The sequence below is a fragment of the Toxorhynchites rutilus genome, chromosome 1, assembly GCF_029784135.1.
Source record: "Toxorhynchites rutilus septentrionalis strain SRP chromosome 1, ASM2978413v1, whole genome shotgun sequence".
NCBI lineage: Eukaryota > Metazoa > Arthropoda > Insecta > Diptera > Culicidae > Toxorhynchites > Toxorhynchites rutilus.
In genome coordinates, this window is record NC_073744.1 from 124,460,890 (window position 1) to 124,484,978 (window position 24,089).

General features: G+C 36.6%; 1 protein-coding gene across 1 annotated transcript in view; it reads left to right on the forward strand.

Annotated features, from left to right (window-relative positions):
* LOC129761275 (uncharacterized) overlaps positions 1–24,089 on the forward strand; it is a 543,642-nt gene that overhangs the window by 273,321 nt on the left and 246,232 nt on the right. The gene's annotated exons all lie outside the window — the stretch shown is intronic.

A 24,089-nucleotide genomic window follows, 5' to 3' on the forward strand; every position in this document is an offset into this window, starting at 1 on the left:
TGCGTAAATCATCTTATTGCATAAGATCGAACTGTTGCTACCCCAAGTCTACTCTCTACCGCCAAATGCGACTCTCGGTCGCCAATCGATGTTGTTGGGGTGGGGGACAGCCCCAGTGACCGTCATTCGAAGAAAATTGTCCAATTATGCGCGAACATATTGTGAGCTTATTTTTTTCTCTAGTGATCCGCTACTTTCGAAGGTTCGGTGGCTAAATGGCGCTTTAAAAGTGTTGTGTGGGACAGTGCGCTGGCTACCTTGTACAGATGCAAGGCTTATTGCAAATACGACTCCGAAACATTGAGACAAGGGATAAAAAATGTTCTATACCAGCATTTTTTGCACCGACTCGCGCTGCTCTAGTATACCAGAGGGAGCACACTGAATTGAGCGTGTTTGGAATGTGTCAGCGTTCGTTGGGCAATTACATGCGGCAGCTCTCCGCCGCAGCCTAAACGTTCATACAATAAACACATCTGTTTACCTTTGGGGGATTGAGATCAGTTCGGTTGAGCAATTTCGAACGCTGCGTATCGATTTTGTTTCAGCCTGTAAACCATATGGTATGTAATTTCGGGCCATCAATTTAGTTTATATTGTAAACGTTTCCGATTTGAAATCATAGAAATGTTCGAATCAGATGCACAGTAGGATGCCAATGAAAATGGTCATCTCGAATTTCAAAAAATGTTCACCACCTCGAAAAAACACCCTATGTAAAGTATCAGCTCAATCGGACTCAAGAGAGAGTGGCGCAAAGCGGTCAAAGTTACAGTTTTTTTTTGAAGAATATTCTTTCGAGATAACAGTAAATATCGACGCTCTGTGCAATTATAAGACATTTGGCATCAAAAAAAGTTTTGAGAACATGATTTTCAATGATTTTTCGGTTTTGAAAAAAACTCACATTTTAACGTCTGCAGCTCTAGAAAATGAAGTCCAGTTGAGCTAATATTTTGCGTTGGGTATATTAAATCGCGCAAACCAACATTTCGCAGCAAGTTCCGAATGAAAAATCGAGATAAGTATTTTTGTTGGCACCCTAAGCCATACGTTTTGCCTCGCATTCCTAAAAACCGAAAATTTTTCGAGATGACAGTAGATCTCAACGTTTCATGTAATTTTAAGACATTTAGCATAAATTTTTTTTTAAACTCTGATTTTCCTCTGATTTCCTTTCCCCTTGGGTGATTTTTCGATTTTCAAAAAACTGAAACTTTGACCGCTTTGTGCCACTTTCCCTTGAGTTCGATTGAGCTGATATTTAGCATAGGGTGTTTTTTCGAGGTGGTGAACATTTTTTTATGGGATAACTTTTTGTAATGTTGGGGTCGATTTTTTTGCCATACATTCATTGGTACCCTAATGCACAGTCAACGAGACATTCTAGCAATTAATGCACAATCGATAAAACTCCCCTATTTTTTATCTTGAATGACTTCAATCACACATAATTTTTATTGCAACAATGCCTTGAGAAATGTAATTTCGATAAAAAGTTGTTTTCCAATACCATTTTGTTTCAAATTTTGAACACTTCAGCTTTGTTGGCCATTAAACAGTGTCTCATTACTCAGAATAGTACTGTTTCGCGAAATTAATTTGATTTTTGGATACAATAAAGATTTCTGTTTTGCTTGAGTACAATAAAATTCATTTACAAATACATTTTCATGGTAAAGCATTAAAAATATGTTTGATCATATTTGTCTCAATTTCCGCACACAATTTTTGTCACTGACTCATATTCCGAACAATTCTGTTTCAAATTCCGAATGGCAAAAATGCAAATTTAAAAAAATATATCTTTAGAACTACTGGACCGATTCGAATGACATATCAAATTAAAACAACTTAGCTAGTCTGTTTATGCTTGCAAAAAATGTCTTTCGTTTTCGCAATTATAAACTTGACATTGCATAAAAAAAATGTACAGGATGGATTATATACAGTTTGTAAATTTTTTTTTCATTTTTCAAATATGACTTATTTCAAGAAAAATGTTACCTTTCAACGTTAAGGTGAAATTCAAGTGGCTTTTATATGTACATTGGGGTAAAAATCGAGATTTTTGTTCTGCTTGAATTTTTACCGGGATTTTTTTTATATCGATATTGCAGCAAAATTAAGATAGATTGAAGTTGGGTGTCAAAGAACAAATCGTAGAGCAATAAGAAAGCTTCAACTTAATTGATAGAAACAATCATGTTCAATATGAATTTTTAGGATAAAATTAATAATAACACATTAAAAATGACTAACTTTGAAGTTTTTTACTTCTAAAATGTTATCTAAATCCACTAAATTTTTTTATCTTTCAAAGTAAGGCAACAGAATCGTCTTCTGTAGCGTAATTTTTAATGTAGAGCCAGTTTAAGGTAACATAGTCCGCAACAAAAAAAAGTTCTATAACTCTGTCATTGTTGAAATTCGAACATATGCGTAGAAGGATTTTTTTCATCAAATGTTATCCTCCATCACCTCCTGAATGAATTCGGATTTTTTATATGAGAAAGGTATTTTTTGACTTTAAGGGGATGAATCAAAAATTAAATTCTTTTATATTAAAAAAAAAACAAAAATATATGCATAAAAACGATTAATGTACGATTTTTTTTGACTCGATTATACATATACAGCGAAAATAAATCCAAAACTATATATAATCGAGTCCGCGCTGTATTTGTTTTTTTTTCATAGTTTACATGGTTTCCGGACCAAGGGCGCTATATTTTTTTCATATTTTTCCTTGAAAGCTAGGTTTTTTTTTACACAAGTCGTCCAAAATTCAGAGATGTGATTTTTATCGTTTTAGAGATTATTTTTCAAAGTAAACCGATTTTTCGAAAAATCAAATTTTCCCCTTTTTCTATAAAAATGACTATTTCCCAGAAATAGAAAGTTAGTTGGTTTTAACTAGAATGAAAGAACTAGCTAATTGCCTTCAATTTGCTAAATAGTATGTCAATCATCCGAATCGGTGCTGTAGTTCAACAGTTATGAATTTTTGAAAAATGTATTTTTTTAAACAGGGGAAAAATTTATTTTTCTACCGCCCTAAAATGGAAATGGGCATCCTAATGAAAAAATGAAAAATACGGGTCTCATATTTTGCGATAAGGAACAAGGTTTGACATGAAATGATGGCTGTATTTTTTTCGTTTGTTGAATATTAAGAATGCATTTTTTGATTCATCCCCTTGAAGTCAGAAAACATATTTCTCTCATAAAAAAATTACATGTATTTGAAATCCCTCAGGAGTTGATAGACGATCATATTTGATGGAAAAATCCTTCTAGGCATATGGTCGAATTCCAAGAATTTTTCAAATTGACTCAAATTGATTGTACTTCAAAAAGTACGCTACGTAAGGCGATTCTGTTGAGAAAAATATAAATGAGAAATTTATATTTTCTGTGAAACATCTAAATTATTAGATTTAAGTAACATTGTAACGTCGTGTTTGACCCTGTCGAAACTGACAGCATTCGACTAGCGCTATCTGTATGTCGACAGGGAAGTTGCATCGTTCCGGGTTTCGATGAAATCGTCTCCACTGAAACTTCCCTGCAATTTTTTATATAACAACGGAAATACGTCACCAACGGAAAAAAGGACAGTCTAAAAGTAAGAGATGGATAGGAGATTTTGATGGTAGAGGGCGCGAAGTCCGAAAAGATAGATCACTTTAGTGGGAAGCGCCGAAGTCGTGAGTCGCGGAAAGATAAAACGGAAAAAGAAAAAAAACAAGACGCGAAATTGTAAGTCCGGTTCGATAGTCGATGACCGGTGGTGACCCCAGAGCGTATTCCGTATGTGAAGATATTTTACGAGACCCTCAGACGTCCCGGGACTAAAAAGGAGACCGCAAAAACCAGGTGGCTGGCAGTCTTCACTAAAGTGTCATGAGTAATTTTATTGTCAAAATCTTGAGGTAAACCTTGAAAGCCCGTCACATCCTGTTTTGTGTCGTCCATTTGTCCGATTAGGATTGAAACTTGATTGTTCCTATCAATTAAATCGAAGCTCTCTTACTGCTCTATAATTTGTTTTTCGACATCTAACTCCTATATTTTCTAATTCCGCTGCAATGTCATTTTAAACAATTCCTTGAGAGCCTTCAATTAGATTCTTCAAAATCCAGAATTTTTACTCCATTGTACTAATAATAGCCAATTAGCTTACAACTTATCGTTGAAATACAAAAAAAATTTAAATCATATTTGAAATATAAATAATTTTTTTTCAAACTGTATATAATCGAGTCCAAATTTGTGTATACTCGGATCATATATAATCGAGTCTGTAGAGTAGAGTAGAGTCCAATGTGTTACTTCAGGAATTCAGTTTTGTTATTTTTGTTTTAGTAGAATGCCTGACCATGAAAATCAATTTTACTCTCGTTGGCCTGCGCCTGCGATCTACGTTTTCCAAAAAAAATCCCTTACGAACATTTGTTAACAAATGGTGTTAGGTCTTTTTCTATTGTTGCTCCAGAACTGGACAGAATTGGACCTTGTCCTTATTCCCTTGTACCTTTTACCCCAATTTGTGAACTATTGATGTATTTCCCTGAGAATAGTGTTCAAACATCTTCTGTTAGGGATTGGAATTATGTGTCGAATCTTGTTTTAAATTCCGAACACTCATAAACACTAATTTGAATGCAGATTTCTGCATCAAAGATAATTTTTCCATTAATTTATAGTAGATTCTTACCTTTTCTAGCACTTAACACGAAAACAGCAAACAAAATAGTTAAAACAACTACAAAAACAGTTTATGGAAGAGCACGGTCGCCATGAGATTTAATAAGAATGCTGTGTGATGTAGATAATACCTTTTTCCAATTCAAAACGTGTTATTTTCAACCAATGATGAATATTGGGTTGGAGAATAAGTTCGTAGCGTTTTACCAAAGACTTCTATTTAAAAAAAATAATTATACCGTTAAGTTAATCAATTATATTTTCGCCGTTGGTGTATACAACCTCCTCCCACTTCTCGACCAATTTGTTGATGCCGTTCCGCCAAAAATCGCCTCGTCTGGTGTCGAAGAAGTTGTTTAAACTTCGTAAACCTGCAAAAAAATCGTTTTGAAATAAAAGATATACAAAAACGCTTTGAACTTATTCCCCAAACCAATAGTTCACCAAACACAAAACACTAATTCGGCCTCGTGATGTTCCTGGTTAGCCGGGCTTTACATACGGTTTTTTTGCATTTTGAATTATCGTAGTGAATCCATTTTTCGTCCCTGGAAACGACTCGATGCAACACAGACTTCCTTCTGCGTCGTTCAAGCAACATTTCAAACACGCAAAAACGCCGTTCGAGATCTCTGGCTTTCAATAAGTATGCAACATATTTCACTGCTTTTGGATGTACCTTGCAGCTTTGAGTCGTTTGAAAATAACTTGTCGATTTTGGGAAATCTGTTTGCATCTCACACGAATATTGATCGAATAATGTCTCTTATGCCTCATGCCTTATGCCTTATGTCTCTTGTTTAAACTTCGTAAACCTGCAAAAAAATCGTTTTGAAATAAAAGATATACAAAAACGATTTGAACTTATTTCCCAAACCAATAGTTCACCAAACACGAAACATCATCTTAAATTTTTTTCCGGCTGACCCGGACGCTTTTGGTCTTTTACCCTAAAATTACCACTTCAAAATCGTTTCTACTAAATCTATCCGATAGTGCAAAGCTATGAACTTTCACAAGCATTCGATGCACTTCAGCTGCACATTTCTTCCAATAGAAATAGAAAATCAAAACTTCCCGCAAATTGTGCTTATTTGCAACAAAACTCGACATTTTCAACAAAATAAAAAATGAACTTGTTGTGCAAAACTCCAAGACTTGTAAACAATATTTGCTTGACAGATGTCGACTCCTCTCAATTCAGCAAAAATCAGCATCCGCTGTCGACTATTAACAGCACATTGAAGGAAATGGAACGAATTAAGTTGCGCACTCGATGGTTTTTCAGTATTTGTTAGTAAAGCTATATCTCAAACGCTCCTAGAACCATCATTTCCCAAATAAAATTACCTACAAATTTGGCTATTCATCATCTTCCGCAGAACGGCAACACAAAATTGGAACCGAACTGCTGCAAAACAAATCTTCCCCTTCAGTTTTTCACCGAAGAACACAGCTCTCACCGCTGGAAAATGTCTTCTTTACATCCGCCTTGAAGTTGCACTTTGAAACCATTTTTAATCCGGATACAATACCCGAATTCACGAAGGTGGAATGAGCGATCGGAAAAAATAACCAATTTGTTAGCCCAACTAGGCCAAAGAATAAAATGTAGCAAATTGTTGGTATTTCTATATAATTTGAAAATATCAAAATTATTTTTATCTTAAATGCACTGATTTTCTTCCTGCATTCGCGCGCAATATCATAACTCGCATACTCGCGCACAGTGTCACAGACTGTACTATTGCTCCGTGATTGACTTGAACCAGCGAAATTGCACAAAGAACACTCTGAATGACGCTTGGGAGTAGCAAATCATTGCTTTAAATAGTCAATAACGACGCCGGTCACGTCCTTACAGTAACCAGGGAAAAGGAAGGAATGTTAGTATGATAATCGCCGCCCGAAGGCCAGAAGGGTCGCCTCTATAGTGTGGTTCCCTAGCAATTATCATGGAAGGGAAGGAAGTAGGAAAAGGTAAGAATCAGGATTCACTGAGGTAAGTGATATGATTATGTAAGCGCGAACCATTGATCACTCCACGAAACGAAACACCGAAAATCATATGTTTCGCAACATGCTGCAGAGATTCTCTTTAGGTGCTCTGAGAAGGAAAACCTGTGAAATTAATTGAAGCGTTAATATGTTCTATTGTTTATTGCGCGTACTTTCATCGGAATTCGGCAAACTAAGAATTATTGCCTAAAAGGACATTTGTATTTTGCTCTTGCACGTAACGACGAATAAATCGATGACATATGAATCCGTTCAATCCGGTGACAAAAAGGACTCAAATCAAATAAGAATAGTTCGGTAATAAGCTTAGAGTAGTGCGGGGCAAATGTGCGCACCTAACTGTTGTTGTCCAATAACTCTTGAAATCAAAGCAAATAAAATTCAGTTTGCTGACCAAATTGTAACTATATATATTACCTTTGAAACGAAATACAATAATTTCTCGAGTTTTATTTGTAGTTGGACAAAAACCTATTTTAATACAAAATGACAAATGCGTACTTTTGCCCCATAGTGGGGGCAAAGGTGCGCACCGTGCGGGACAAAAGCGCACAATTATTGAATTGTACTTATGTGGTAACTAATGCGGTAACTTGTAACAAAGGTAAATACTTAATCTTTACCAGCGGGAGAATCATCATCATTTCTAGAGTGTGTAGACATCATCCAGTGGGGAGAAGGGGGATGTTGTATGATGTTTTATGGGTGGAGATGGGTAGGTGTTATGGTCGAACATACCACGTGGAAACTTTTGGGAGGTTGGAGACTGACAATAGAAGATACCTAAAAATGTCCAACATTTGAAACCGAATTCTTTTTATTAACAAACTAGATATATAAATCATTTCGAACGAAGAGTAAATTTTACCTCAATTTTACGTGATCCCTTGCTCTGTCGCTCATTTTGCTGGATCTTTTTTGCGTGCAAATTGTGCGACGACATTGTACACAAAGCAAATGGCAAACTTTGCTTTTGTTGCCATACTTTGAAGGCAGTTTTAGAGCTATTGAAGCATGTTTTTGAGTTAATAAGTAACAAGCGTCACTCGTGTATCTTTTATCTTCCGAATGAGGTGAATATCATACCACATCGCTCATCCTGCAGAGAGGTATTAACACTCAAAATCTTACACCCAACGTAACGCTCTCGTTTTCAGAAATTGTATATTTACATCCAGTACAGAAATGAAAGTGGTAGTCCTACGTCAAAAATCTTCTTTGCGATAGATGCGTATAATTATTTCTAATCAAGCGATGCACACATTTTTGCGATCTAGCAAGCAATGGTCGAGTTATGAACGTTCAAAATTTGTCATTGTTTGATACAAGTTAAGTTTTTAAATTTTCATTTCACACCCTATATCGTCCTTTCAAGTGTAGTCCTTCGATAATAATCTGAACGGTATCGGTGAAACCAAAATGCACGTAATTTGTTGTCACAGTTTTTTTTTATTCTTTATTTAAGAGGCTTTCAACCTCCTGGGCTGGTTCGCCTCTGTATTGTTGTCACAGTATCGAAACCATAAACACCATTCACAATTGTAGCCACCACCTGCCATTCATTTTCGCCTATATCATATAGGAAAACATTAACACCCTGTAAATTTCAACTGAATTGACCAAACAAATAGAAACATTTTTAGGGAGAAAACTTTTCCCAGCCTAATAATTCCACAAGCAAATGATGAATTTCAGTTACAATATTTTCTTAAAAAAAACAAAGATACTCAAAAAAACATCGGCGCCCATGCAGTCTTTACCATTAATTTCATATTTTTTTCATCGTGAAACAATAATAAGTCCTATTGACAGCGGTTCTTCCAAATGACGTTGATATACAGAAAAGTAAAAACAAGTTTACGCCATATCGCTAAAAAAAAATCTATAAAGTCAAACTATACTAACACCAACCCAATTAAGCTACATGCCATAATGAAACTAAAAATGATGATAAATTGAAGAAATTGAAGAAATATAACAAATTGTTTACCGAACAAAAAGTCAATTAATTCCGAAATTGTAAAACTTGTAAAACTTTCAAAACGAAGGAAGTAATTTTTCGTCATGGTTTTTTCGTGACCCGATTATGTATATCGTGTTTACGTGACCATTGCAGCGTGATGTCCGCGCTTAATTATGTGTCAACCGAAACCATTCTCTTTCACGGCCGGCCGGCACACGTGTGAAACGCCATGTATGAACAACAGTTCGCTCCAAATCCAATCTATCATCCACTTTTACGACTTCCCATACCGATTGACATTAAATTAACTGCAACGAAGTTGGCCAGGCCAATCGGAGAAGAGTCACCCGAGTTCTGCTACTGCTGAACATCCCGGAAGTTCGGCGGAAGACAACTCCATCGAGCCCAATTTACAACCCAATTTAGCCTAATAGTTTCCTTGTTGTTGCAGAATGAATCTCTGGTTGCCTCACAAAATCTCCCCAATGTGCACTTCCTGCTGACTTCTGGCATAACCGATACGCAGTAGTAGATACACCTAAACGCACACACCTGGCCTCTGCATGCATGCATCGTATGCGCACTTCATCAGCCGAGTTAATGATTGCCTATCTTCATCTCGCTTCAATGGGCCACATAATGCACCTAGGATTTTACTTAAATTCTTATCATTGATTTATGGCGAGTGTATCTTTCGCCTCCGTATGCATGTATGAATATGTACGGACGATGATGGTAGCAGATATCAGCTCAGCAGCTGCTCAATCTTACCAGGACGAACAGAAGGATAGGATCCGGATCCGACCGAGCTAGAGGCTTTAGTCGAGAGTCAAGAGCCTAAGATACGAGACAACAGTTTAGACGAACCTCTCGAGCAAGAAGTGGAGTGGCGGCGTCTGGCACAATGCATCGTAAGAAAGCCAATTTTGCTACAGCATCAATTTTTCATAAGCAAATCTTAAATCTCATAAGCGTAAGACGACGGGCAGTGGGGAGTAATGGCTGTTGTGTTGTCATTTGGTCTCTATCCCGTGTACTTCTTCTTGGTAGGTTCTTTATTGTTTGCCAACACAGCCGGAGCAAATCGAGCAGTTTGAGGCGGTGATCGGAGCCTACCTTGTGGATATGGAAGGGGGAGGTCTATTAAGCTGCAGACTAACTTGCCACCGTGCCACAAAATGAAGGAGCCTGCTTGCATCGGAAGTCCTAGTAGGCATTAGCAGCAAAAGCTGTCTCCTTTCCAGTATTGGCTCTCCGTAAGTCACCTACCTGAAGATTGGTGCCCTTTCGGCTCTGTAGTTCGGAGGATTTCTGAGATGATGTCGATTCTTTAACTAATCAAATTGCATCAAGGGGGCTACCCAACTCCTGCAGCTGCTGTAGGTTGTGGTTTGTTTTAGGGGTGATGTTTTTTTTTTATTGTTGTTGTTTTCCATAGAGGACGTACGAGTAATTGGTTGGAAAGTAGTGAACAAGGGCAGAGAGTGTTATCGAATTGTGTGTATCTTAATTTTTATTGGCCGCAAAGCTATGCTTTGTTTTCGGAGTTTGGGTGAGAAGAATTTCTTCTTCCGAGTTGTTGTTTTACAAAAGTTCCATATATCCATCGGTACATAAGTACAGAGTACGGCACAAAGGTTAACAAATGTTTCTGCTAGATATGGAAGGTATTATTAAAATACACACATTTCTGCTACAGATTCGATTGGGACAAAGAATGTGGTTGAATTGGATTAGATTAATTATATTCGAGTGTCCTTCGAAAGGGACCTGTGCAAATACTGTTCCGAAGAATGTTTAACGAAAGGTTTATAACATGATTTGCTGTTGAATTTTATTTTTGAAATATATTGTTGTGTATTGTGTCGAAAAAATTATGAGCTGTACAAAAAATCTAAGTAACGTGTCTTTATCGCGTAACTCAAAATCACCTAAAATTCAATCACACGACAAAAACAACTTTTTTCCTATCCCGAAATTATTGACCATTACACAAACACTCGTTAAAACATTTCAAATCTAGTCACAAAGGGCCTGGCCGGGTAAGGGAGTAAAAAGTGCCCCCAAACCAAATCACCAGCCGTATGGCAAATATTGTATAGGATATTAAATCAGAAATTTTGGCGGTTTATTTGAACACCTATGTGGTTTAACATAGGATCTATAAAGAAAAACGTTTATTTCACGTCATCCTCGAAAGCTTCGAGATAAATATTTGAAAAAAATACTGAAAAATCATCAAAAAAATTTTTTATAAAAAATTTAAGTACTAAAAGCATTTTGGCAGTAGTAATATATATTTGAGTCCTTATATGGAACACTATAGAATCTATAGTGAAAAATGCACCTTCTCGTTTCATTCACGCCATTCTCAATAGTTTTGAGACAAAAATATGGAAAAAATACTGAAAGTACATCTTACTAAGGTGTATCAAAAAATATCTTCAAACATTTTTTTCAACAAAAAATGTAATAATTTTTATTTAAATGCGTTCGTATCTGGCCTTTTCTATATGTGGTGCAATTGTTTCCTGATTTTTTAAGAGCATTTCGAGTACAAACATAATTTTCTTCATCGTCTGCATTATTATTTTTATTTTCTTGAAATCGATTATTTTATTGTATTCGTGGGTTTCAATTGTAAGATTAAAATAAAAAATATAATAATAATTTGGATTTTTTAAGTGTTCTTCTCATTAATCCGAATTATTTTTCCACAAGAACATTATGTTTTCTCACAGAGCTCTACCATACTGCTGACTCCTATGAACTTGGTAAACCATCTAAATCCAATGTAAAGATAATCTCATATATTTTAAGATAGGAGAAAAAAAGCTTTGTACAACGCAATGCTCTTAATATACCGACAAAATTTATAAATATGCAAAAAACTTATAAAAAACAAAATTTAAATAAATATCAGAGCAGTACTGCAGTATTCAAAATAAATTAAAAATGCCCAAAGGCCAAAATTTTTTTTTTCGCGCAATCCTCTTAAAACTTCAAAAAATAATTACGCTACATGTGGAAAAAATAACACATACGAATGCATTTTAATAAAAATTAGTGCAAAAGTGGGTCTCAAAGTATTTTTTTCAAATTTTGAAATGCCTGAAAATATATAATTCTTTTTGTATCGCGAAAAACACTCTAAAAATTCTGAAAAAATCACATATACCTAAAATAGAAGGAAGGAAGTAATTTTAATACAAGCTAGAGTAGTACTGAATCTCAGGTAAAAAAAATCGTTTAAAATAAAAATATAAATAATTGATTTTTTTTAAATATTTGATTTTTTGATGAAGAAATTGAAAATATTTATCGATACACCTAAGTAAGATGTACTTTCAGTATTTTTCCCATATTTTTGTCTCAAAGCTATTGGCATGGCATGAAAAAAAGGAGAAGAAACATGTTTCACTATAGATTCTATGGTGTACCATATAAGGACTCAAATATATGGTACTACTGCCAAAATGTTTTATTTAGTATCCTATACAATATTTGTTATACAGCTGGTGATTTGGTTTGGAGGCACTTTTTGCTCCCTTACCCAGCCAGACCCTTTGGAAATATAAAAAAAAATTTTTTTTGGTACCACGCAACACTGGAAAAAATCAGAAAAAAACACATATCTAGAAAAGCCGTAGAAACACATTTAAATATGAATTTAAGTAGTACTGAATCTGTAAATCCAAAAAAAAATCTAAATTCCAATATTTTTCTTAGTACTTCAGTTTTTGATTAAAAAAATTTTTGATAATTTTTCTTGATACACCGTAGTAAGATGCGAATTCAGTATTTTTTTTCAAATTTTTGTCTCGAAGCTTTTGAGGATGGCGTGAAATAAACGAAAAAGTACGTTTTTCACTATAGATCCTATGTTAAACCACATAGGGATTCAAATAAACCGCCATATTTTTTTTATTTAACATCCTATACAATATTTGCCATACAGCTGGTGATTTGGTTTAGGGGCACTTTTTACTCCCTTACCCGGACAGGCCCTTTGAAACTAGAAACATGTAGCATTAGTCGAATTTCATGCCAACTCGACTGGTCACTGGCAACATCTCAGATTACAGTGAAACGTTGTGGGTGTAAAGACATTGGTCATTTAAACAACCCTGCATACTTGAAATCTTCGAAAAAGGAGTAGATTACTTTCCGAAAAGGCTTTTGTTTCTTTATTTCAAAAAATTATAACTCAAAAACTATAATATCTAAAAAATTCTGTTCAAGGGATAAAATGTGGGTTTTTTTTTATTTTTATAAAAAAATACCAAAAAAATTTAAAAACAAAATATTAAAAAAAAAAGTAATTCATTTTTCTCAAAAACGTTTTTTTTTATATTCTCAAAAAAAAAACATGTGAATAGCCCTTATAATTTTCAAAAAGTCACCCATACTTTGGAAAATGGGAACTTTTACAGGGAAAAATTTATCTAACAACTTTTTCATGTTTCCTTAGAAAAAATTACGAGTTATTCTAATTTTGTTCAAAGTCAAAATAGCGATATAGCGTATTCGACAAAGTTTAAATCCTATTATAATATGAACATTTGTTGAAGACATCAACTTTCTATTCTTTATAGTTTCTGGAATACATGGCATTTTTGTATGCAAACTCCTGAAAAAATAATATTTTACTCATAACATTTTTGTGTGTAAATTCTCGCGTTTGACATGTTCTTGACATGTTTCTAAATAGAAAAAAAAGTATAAAGGTCTGAGCGTAGAAGCACGAACGGAAACTTGACATAAGACTTTGAGGACCACGCTTTTGAATTATTTTTTTTGTAATGGTTCAGAAATCCGTAAATTTAACTCCGAACGATGGCCCTAAAAAACCGTTTGTTATATGATCTGAGCTGAACTTCAATCGGATTGTGAGAGTTGTAATAAACTGTTGTCATTTAAAATCACAGCCACTCCAACATTCACACGAAAAACTCGACAAACACATCAACACGGCATGATAGTTGAAACGGAGAAAAAATCTTGTAACGACATTTTTAAATTTTCACATACAATCCGATAATGTTTATCACGATAACATGTACACGATCAGGCCCAATTCATGAATTGTCTCAGCTTCCTCCGGATGATTTATGATAAACAGATATGATTTAAAGATTGCACATGAATTAAAAAAAGCATTAAATTGAATCTTTACAGCTTTTCAGAAAGTCTAATTCAATGATGAAACCAATACTTATTTTGAATTCGAAACTGAGCATACACGAACAAAATAATCCAAGTGTTACATACATTTTGGTTGTGAAAGACAATACCGTTATTTTTTTAGTTTTCTCCAAGCGTCCTCGTTCTATTTATCCGTTCAGTCCAACGCAATCTGCGTTCCACATGTGTTTAGTTCAATTGCACTTTATTTGTTCCCAAACAGCTCGTTCACAATTAGTTATTTGGGAATATCGGTTCGTATGGCGAATGACCCTTTGGAATGGTTCGACCATCTCTACCATGGTGGCTAACTCCCGAATCACATCCAAAAATGTTGTTTGTTGCTCTTTCCCCACAGCGCAATTAGCGAGTGAAACCTAAAAAAACATACCCGCCTTATTTGTTAAATTGTTTACTTGTTTTACTACCCTCACTGTTTGTGGTATAACCAAAAAATACTGAACAATTTTCCTATCTAATGGTATATAGTATGACATATATAGCAATAACTATTTCGCGTAATACGCATTTACAATCTCTTAATTTTTCGTTACATTTTTCGTAGAGACCCCCTTTATAGAAATCAAAGACGTAGTCCTATGTAAAAAGTTTGCAGAGAATATCCCTTTCCCTGTAGAAGTGCTCCTCTTCCGATGAATGGGTGACCCATTGGAAATTGTAAGGACTATTCATACCTTTTTTCAGAATTAAAAAAACATATTTTTGAGAAAATTCAAATTTTTGATTAAAATTCATTAATTTATAAATATTTTTTTTCGATGAATTTGAAAAAAACATTGTTTGATATTTTCCAATGAAAACCTATGCCTATAAATTAGGATTTCAATAATTTCTTACATTTCATTCTCTGACCAACATTTTGTAGGTCTTAAAGTTTTTAAGTGAATTTTACTAATGAGATCTACAAAATGTTAGTTAGAAAATGGAATGTTAGAAATTATTTATGTTTTCATTAAAATTATCAAACAATTTTTTGAAACCAAATTTCTTTAAAAAAACTATTTTGAAAATTTAAATTCATTTCTTTCAAGTTTTTTTTTAATTCTGAAAAAAAAAACAGATACAACCATTCCATGCCAAACCGATCTAGTTGTTCTCAGATTTTCGTCAAAGCCAGTTAGCTTAATAAAAAGTATTGAACCTGCAAAAAAAGTGCATTTTATTTTCATAATTATTGATTGTAGTCGTTTTTTAGTGTTTTCATAGCTTTGGACTAGAAAAATTACATCTAAAAACGGAAAAATTGCATCTCTGATATCGAGATAAGTTATGTAAAAAATTCTCAGCTTCCTAGAAAAAATATTTTAAAAAATACAGCGCCCTCTAGTCCAACGCCATGAAATCAATAATTACGAAAATAAAATCCATTTTTTATGCTCGTTCAATATGTTGTATTAAAAGGCTAGCTTCAATTTCATGTCGATCATTAGAATCGGTCTAGTAGTTCAAAAGTTATGAATTTTTGAAAAAAGTTATTTTTGAAAAAAATGGAAAAAAATGATTTTTCGGACCACCCTAAAATGGAAATGGTCACCCTAACAAGAAAATTTAAAAATACGGGTCTAATCGTTTGCGATATTTGCGATAAAGATCAAGTCTACCACTTTTCACGAAAATCTGAGAACCACTATATCGGTTTGGCATGGAATGGCTGGATATGAATAGTCCTTACAATTCCCAACAAATCATCCATACATCGGAAGATGGGCACTTTTACAGGGAAATAGTTACCCAACAACAACTTTTTCATGTTTTTTTTCCCAAAAATTTACTATTAATGTCTAACTCGTATACAAACTATCGCGATTTACGTGTTTTGCAAATTTTTCTCTTAATATAATATATTAATATTATGAGTAAAATATGAATTTTTCTGCTCAAATCGGAGGTGGAGTTTTATGAAAAAAATACATCGCGTCGGTTTGTGCAGGTTATGTTAGGTTAAGAGTGCTTGTGTATGATTGAATCATATGTAAGAATTTTTGATGTAACGCGTTGTCAGTAGTGGTAAAACCACGCAGACTATCGGCCATTTCGAGGGCCACCAAAACTTTCAGAGTTATTTCGAAAAGATCGGTGTACTGTAAAGCGATATCCGAAATAATAACAATCGAACTTTTATTTTGAATTTTTACCGGGATTGTGCTTGTGTGAGAGTGTTTTTAGGCTTATCGGTGACTTTTGACGTAGAACTACGTATTTCATTAAGGGTGCCAAATCAGAAAACAGGTCACGTTTTTATGAAATAAAGTTGACGTAAATAACTATTTTTGCCGCGAACGGAATTTGGCGATTTACCTACCAAACGAATCGGAAATTCCCTAAGATTTGTTTGATATGCTATACATCACAATCCCATAGTCTACATATGGTTTAAATTGATGAAAATTGGAAGCATTCTCATTTCCTTATACATTTGTTCTGTCCATTTCTGTGCTTTCCTGAACAGAGCTGTCAATAACGAGCAACTTATTGACGAGCAACGAATCGGAAATCGCAAGATATAAAGTCTCCGTGAACTATAAACGTGAAATATAAACAGTGGATCTCGCTGAGGCAAACTTTCATTCTTCGTGATGAAATCGACTGAACACCATCGTTGCTGGGCGAGCTGGACGGCGAGGGATCGAATGCCTTGCTCAAAGCAATGTGGGTGGAGGAGTAATATTATGGATAAAGTAAAGTTTTCCAAGTGCCTTTTTGAATGTTAGAGAATGAACTGAAGAAGTTTAAAGTCTCAAGCAAGGAAAGAATACAAACTTTCAGTATCGTTCTGTATTCAGAACAATGAATATCGCTTGTTCTTCCTTGTTATGCCTCATCACATGTCTTCGTTTCGGATTGAGCTGTTGACGCGACCAAATTACTCACTCGCTGATGTCTCTGGCATTGCAGTCATTGCATCAACCTTACGCTGGGGTTTATTTATTTATTTATTTTGGCTTAACGTCTTTACAACATGGCCTGATTAACAATTTGGTAATGAATTGGTAATGAATCTCTGGTGAGGCAAATATTCAGCCTTCTTCCAAGCATTTAACATTGTTTGTTTTCTGTCATCAATGCATTGAACTGACGCTATGGTGAAGCAGGTGTTAAGGTTGTGCACCAAAAAATTATTTGGGGAATACCAAGTTATTCAATAAGTTATATTAAGTTATTAATGCTACTATTAATGCTCAACTAGGATTGCATTTGCGCGAATCTTGATCATAATGAAGCAGCGCTACTCTTTTCGAGATTGTTGAGATTAACAGATAGTTTATTTCGTTTATTTAGTCACCACGAAAGTAAATGTCGTTCTGAAATGTTGTATGTGATTTGGTTTCGCTTGCCAGTAGCCAAACTTTTCCCACTAAGGATGACAGCTGCGCTTATCTCGAGCATGTATTGTTCTGTGAGCACAAGAATGAATCATCAAACAATTATCGTCAAATGATTCTACATTAAAAAACATATTTCAGGGCGACCAAACTGGTAGAATAGTTATTTCAAAGTTTTCGTAGCATTATAATATTCGTAGTTATAAAAAAGCGGCTTGAATTAAACTACAGCGTAGTTCTACGTCAATAATGCGGTCGTGTCTTGAACACAACTTCCTATATTTTTTTTTTCCGATCGATCATTCAATTTTCGCGAATTTACGCATTGTTTCTGGGGTAAAAGTGGCGTCTAAGCGCAGCTCATTTCAAGCCGAATAAGAATAGAGGTATTTTCCAGCGGTGATAGCTGTGTTCTACGGTGGAAAACTGAAGAAGAACATTGTTCCACAGTGATTACTATCGTAGCCGCCGTCACCACATAACCCATTATGCTCGAATTTATTGTGGCCGTTTTGCGAGCGATACTGCATAGCATAATTTCGGGAATATTTGTTCGATAAGTGGGGTTCATGGGAGCGTTGAGATTGTCAATTTGCTGAGAGATACTGAAAAAATACTTCAATTCAATATATACAATAAGTTCAGTGTTTCAGCGTCACTCTAGACAGCGAGCAATCAACAGTACATGTTAGTGTCGAATGTTAATCTAACAATTTGCTAAAATTATCTTTTTATTGCTTTACTAATCGTTAGCGACCCTCAGTATAACCAGGACAGCCATCCATGTCAGTGCTACCAACTGTTTGTACTAAAGAGTTCATTCTTCAATTTTGGTCATGTTTATTCTCGTATTTATGATGATTTCGTAGTCCTACGTTAACAATGCGGTCTTTTCTCGGACAACACTGTTCTAATTTTTTATATTTATAACTTCGTGAGTATTGTCCCAACTTCTTTTAATTTATCAAATACCCACAGATCACACAAAAACGCCTTCAGCGAATGTTTTCAGCTAAAATTTTTCATAACAATTGTTTGTTATGGGAATTTGTAGAACGTCACATATCACTATCACGTATCACTACTCTTGTACTATAACTACATTTGTAGTAAATGTAACAATATGATGTCGAGCGTTTTCATGATTACATATTACTACCCAATATTTGATCGTTATTCGGTCAATTCTTCGGCTCCAAATGAATTTTTTTTTTCTAGACCTTCATTATTGTAGTCCTGAAACCGGGTCAAACCATCACTAAAGCTTTCGGTAAGCAATTTTACGAGGTAGCTATGACTTTCACTTGTTTTTTGCAAGAAGAAAGTTGTTTGTTTTTTTTTTTTTGTAAAATTCCAAACCATTTCAAATTAATCAAATCCAACACATGTGTCTGATTTCGATAGCATTTGAAACGAAAATGACATATATGACTTTGATTTGCGACAACGCAAAAGCAAGAGGTGTCATTTGGTTCTAGAGCTGATTTGCGACATAGTATTAAAAAACATAAGCTATAATTAACTTTACATGGTTTCAGTAACTATGTACAACAAAACTAAGTAGCTTGTGGCAAAACCACTAAGCTCGAAACTTGCATTTCAATTGGTTAATCCTGTTCAGTTGGACCGTATCTCCAAAGTCAATATGATGGACGTTGAGTTGGAAATCCATGAAGAATTGGGTAGCTTTGGGTGATTGAAACTCAAAGCCAACATTTGGTGTGGTTTGGTGTGGCGACTGCACCGTAATCCAAACATTATGCATTCATTTCGGATGTTTGATGCTACTGAACTCTACCAGATTTCTATGCACTCAAAATTTATCTCCGAATAATCTATCTAACTCTAAAATAGCAAGAATCCTCATTGCCCGTCTTGGCAAATATACTCTCTGTATGCGGGATAATTATCTGGCGCACTAATTTCCAAATAACCGGCAGTTAGACTTAATAACCTTTTCCCACCGCCCGTCTCACCTTCCTCTGTCCCTGTTATCAGCTAGGAGCACACGAATCGCCTGCAATACGCGGTAGCGTGACATTTCGAAACACCTCCAGGCTTTAGAACCAACCAAACCAACTTCCCGCCGCGCTTTCCGGTTCCCCACCGCAAACCCGTGCGCGCGGACAGCTTTGTCGTGTCGACCGAGATATGGCGAATTAGATTTTAAAGTTTCTGGCACGTTTATTCAACATTCAATTCCGGGCCTTCGTGCTCAGTTCCCTTGTGCTTGACTTTGGGCCCCTCCCCCATACTATCTGGGCCTGGTCTCTTTACACAGCTAGGGAGGGACTCGCTGTGCTGACCTACACAGTGTGTGGCTACAATTGGCTCGATGTTCCGATATCTCGGAGAGATATCTGCAATGAATAAATTGCCCCTTGGGATCCAGTTTGAAAGTGCAACAATCGAAATCGAAATTTACCGCGCTTCGGATCGCGAGGCCGATTCCAAATGTGAGCTTCTATGTGATGTATTGTATGGAATAAACAGCTGAGCTTATAAAACCATGGTAATTTAATTGGATACAATCAATCGCTTCGTGTAATACCGAATGCAAATATTTGATGTGCCACTTCATCATAAACGAACAACGATTATAACAAGCATTTCATAGATGAATTTTTCATTGCGGCAATTATCGCATTTCTTTGCGTGGAAATCTTTCGTCATCGCCGAGCGAAGAGATGGATGTCCTACAAGCTTAACGACGTTTAAAATTCTACCCGTCGGCAGGGATGTCAGATTTTTTTGTTTGAGGCTACGTTTTAGAGGAAAGTATAGAGTGTAAAATGAAAATCTAAAAATATGGTCTGTTTTTCAATTTGTATTTTCGCGGAAATGGATCTAAGGATTCGTAGATCTGGCATTTCTGCCCCTCAGATATGAGCCATCAAAATGGAAGTAGCTTGATCTCGATCGTTTTTCTATGCATTGCAAAGCAATTCCTTCTGAGGAGGTATGGATTGAAAACGGATTTCAATTGAGGCACGACTTACGTTTTATTCATTTTTTTTCCATCGCTCGACTCCGCGAATGACTAATTCTTGCTTTTGCTGTCAGAGCAAGCGTTCTTATTATTGTTTCTCGACAAGGTCGCAAGTGGTCATAAGATCCAAGCGCGACCATTCATGATTATATTTCCACAGAGTCATGAATGCAAACATAATAGCTTAATTAGCTCCGGACGTCAGGCACTTCTCGCATTTCGAGAAAGATTATAACTCACTGATAGCCACGCTATGGAATGAGTTTGTTTTAAAATAGCATCGACAGGCGAACGGAACTGCGCCCCAGAATCTTTCAGCTCTTGGGAATGATTCATAAGGCAAACACGATTCTTAGAAGGCTAATGGTTGATCGGAAAAATCGTTTCTAATACCAATCGCGATGCTAATCGCCATCAATTCACCGGTTATCCTCTAGCCGTCAAAAATAGGAAAGTAAATTATGCTACACAAGCACAATATGGCTTGTCTCGGACTTATCGTCCTCCGATTTCCATTTTCTCGCGTCATCGTCGTTGTCACGGCGGAACGAGGTTTGACGGGGCGCGTTTTTCAAAACAACACCACACTGAACCGGGGCACTGCGCTGCCGAATAGCCAATCCTCTAATGACCAGTTGACGGCGGCGTTTTGGGAGGGCAAAGAAAACGCCGAACCGCAACGATGACACCCGGGTGCAGCTGATATGTTGTCTGACAGCCTTGTCTGAACTCGGGGCTGTGTGAAGATCAAACGAGGAAGCGGCTCATTTGCTGCCCAGAACAGCAGCAGTTGCACCTCAAGCAAAACTAAGGCCGTTGTGAGACCCCCCCCTTTAGACAGGTTCGATTGGGAATCGATCCTGGCCACGCTATCAGAAAGACTCGCTCGATGGGTGCTCGACGATGCTGGAGAAATAATAAAATCATTTGTCTGCTTCCCAAGAGTAACCTCAGTCCAAAAGAACAGAGCTCCCCGAGGAACGTTTGGTTTCCCCACGAGTTGCTGTGATTAGAAGGTTTCACATGACTCTGACAGAGAGACACACAACGAACCGGGGAACGTATCCCCTCCTCTCCCCATGGGCCAAGAGCAGTATCGTTTGTGACATGAGGTGAAATGTAAGCAAAAGGACACTCATCATTAACAGATCGGGGCCGGAAGAGGCCGCTTCTCATCGACTTTGCGGTCGGTTGTGGTCGAACGAATGCATTGAGATGCGGCGATGGGATGGAACCAAACCGAATCCAATCGTTAGTCAGGGCTAGCTCAGACCGGGTAATAGTGCTACCTACCTACCTACCTACCTACCTACCTACCTACCTACCTACCTACCTAGCGCACAGACCCTGTGTTTCTGGGATAATATGTTTTTCTCCGATTTTCCCGAGATTGGAAAAGGCGTAAAGATAACATCACGTAGGACTCCTCTGGAACCCGGAGCTCTTACGCTGCAAAACGAATTGGGTTCGAGTTGAACACTATGAGAAATAAATGTTTGTAAAACGGTTAGTTCATAGGTTTTTCAAGACTCCAAGCGGACTCATACGAATGTGAAAGTATTTTGTATACATTCTGTCAAAAATATATAATATTTGTAATTTTCAATCTTTCCGCAGAATTTTTTTTCAACTTTCCAAATATATAAATTTTGACGCAGTGTTGTAAAAATTTAAATGTTATTATATCTTTTAAATTGACGATTTTTCAATAATTGTAGGAACCGTTGAATGGTTACGGTTACGGATGCGATATAGAAATAGAATTTTTATATTTTATACATTAAGGTGACGGTGGAACGAAGCCACAAATGGCTACCACAATGGCGCTTACTTCTTTCATCTCCCTCCTTCACACCTCGCCCGATATGAAAAAAAATCAACAATCTTGCGAAACAGTGTGTAGAAAATGATCGTTTTCACACACTTCCCATCAAGTAATATCAACCAAACTCTAATCGATCACTCACAAGATGTTACATTTTCATCTGCCGTCGCGATGTATAATGAAAAACGTCAGAAAACACGAGTTAGTGCCCTGAAAGTCAAATTTTCATTTTTCAATTTTCCTCAATGGTTTTGTTTGGATTGGTGAAAGCATCGTTATTGTTTCGACACTGATGCCAGACAACATCATCGGAACAGCTCAATAAAATGTTATTCCTTCATTATAGCGTTTCATGTCATGAAAATGAATAAAATGAAATTGTGTAGATATCAATCTAATTATTATGTTTACGTTTGATGGGTCTATAATGTAAGTTTTAGCAACTTCAACATTGGTTAAGAAAATTGTATTACAGAGCTCGGAACACTGCCACTGCTGCCTCTGCTGTCAAAAATAGTAAACGGAGAAGTATTACATTCAATCGAAATTCCCGTGGTGTTGCTACAAGGTAAGATCGCAATTCTTTCCTTGGTATTTTTATGCCCTGGAACATTTTTTCAGTCTCAATGACTTAAGTATAAGTGGAAATACACTTCCAAAACAGTCCCAACTCGCATGTGTTATAAATTTGGTCATTTTACGCTCGCGTATAATTAGAATTTTACTTCATATGCAAATACACATCGTTCATACATTTCACTTTAGTATTGAATTGTTATTTTTTTGCAAATGTATTCTAAGACTTGTGTCAGTGAAGCGCCACACAGTCTGATAAGTCAATTGATCTAAAGGGTGTGTCACATCAAATTGCATCACGGAAAAAACGCAAAAAAAATTTAATTTTTAGGAATTATATCTTCAGCTTTCGCTTATAATCAGATAAGAGTGTATAGATCACGTTGGCCATGCTTCACTGTCAATTTTTAGTAGATTTGGAAAAATGTCGTCGAACGAAAAAGAGCGTCGTGAATTAATCCTGTGCACTCATTTCGAGAATCCGGAGTTGTCACATCGGGACATCGGTAAGATGCTGGGAATCGTCCAATCCACGGTCAGCAGAGTACTAAAACGATACTTTGAGAACCTAACCATCGACCGGAAGGTGAAGAACGGCAAAAATGGATGCTCCGTCAGTGAAAAAGATCACAAGTGCGTAGTTAAGCAGTTTAGACGTGATCCGAGAAGTTCGGGCCGGGATGTCGCCAATAAGCTGAATTTGTCAAGTTCATTCGTCCAGCGGACCAAGCAGTGGGAGGGCCTGCGTACATACAAGGTTCAGAAGGCTCCTAACCGCGACGAAAGGCAAAACATGGTGGGGAAGACGCGAGCCCGGAAGCTGTACACCGAAATGCTGACGGTGCCGCATTGCCTGGTAATGGACGACGAAACCTACGTCAAAGCGGACTTTCGTCAGCTGCCGGGCCTGTTGTTCTTCTCCGCAGAGGACAAATTCAGCGTTCCGGAGGAGATTCGCAAGCAGAAACTATCCAAGTTTGCCAAAAAGTACATGGTATGGCAAGCGATCTGCTCTTGCGGAAAGCGGAGCGCCCCCTTCGTGATGACCGGCACGGTAAACGGGCAGGTTTACCTTAAGGAGTGCCTACAGAAGCGCTTACTACCACTATTGAAGCAGCGCGAGGGCCCGACCATCTTCTGGCCGGATCTCCACTATTGTGCCACTATTCAAAGGACGTGTTGGAGTGGTACGAAGCCAACGGGGTCACCTTCGTGCCAAAGAAAATGAACCCGCCCAACGCGCCGGAGCTTCGCCCAATAGAGAAATATTGGGCGATTATGAAGCAGGCCCTCCGGAAGAACCCAAAAGTTGTCAAATCGGTGGCGGACTTCAAGAGAAAATGAATTTCTGTTCAAAAAAAACTACAACCTGACGTTGTACAGAACCTTATGGACGGGTGAAGAGGAAGGTGCGAGCATACGGGCTTGGGCTCGAAGTATAAATAAAAAGATAATGCCAAAAGTTGTTTAATAGTTTTT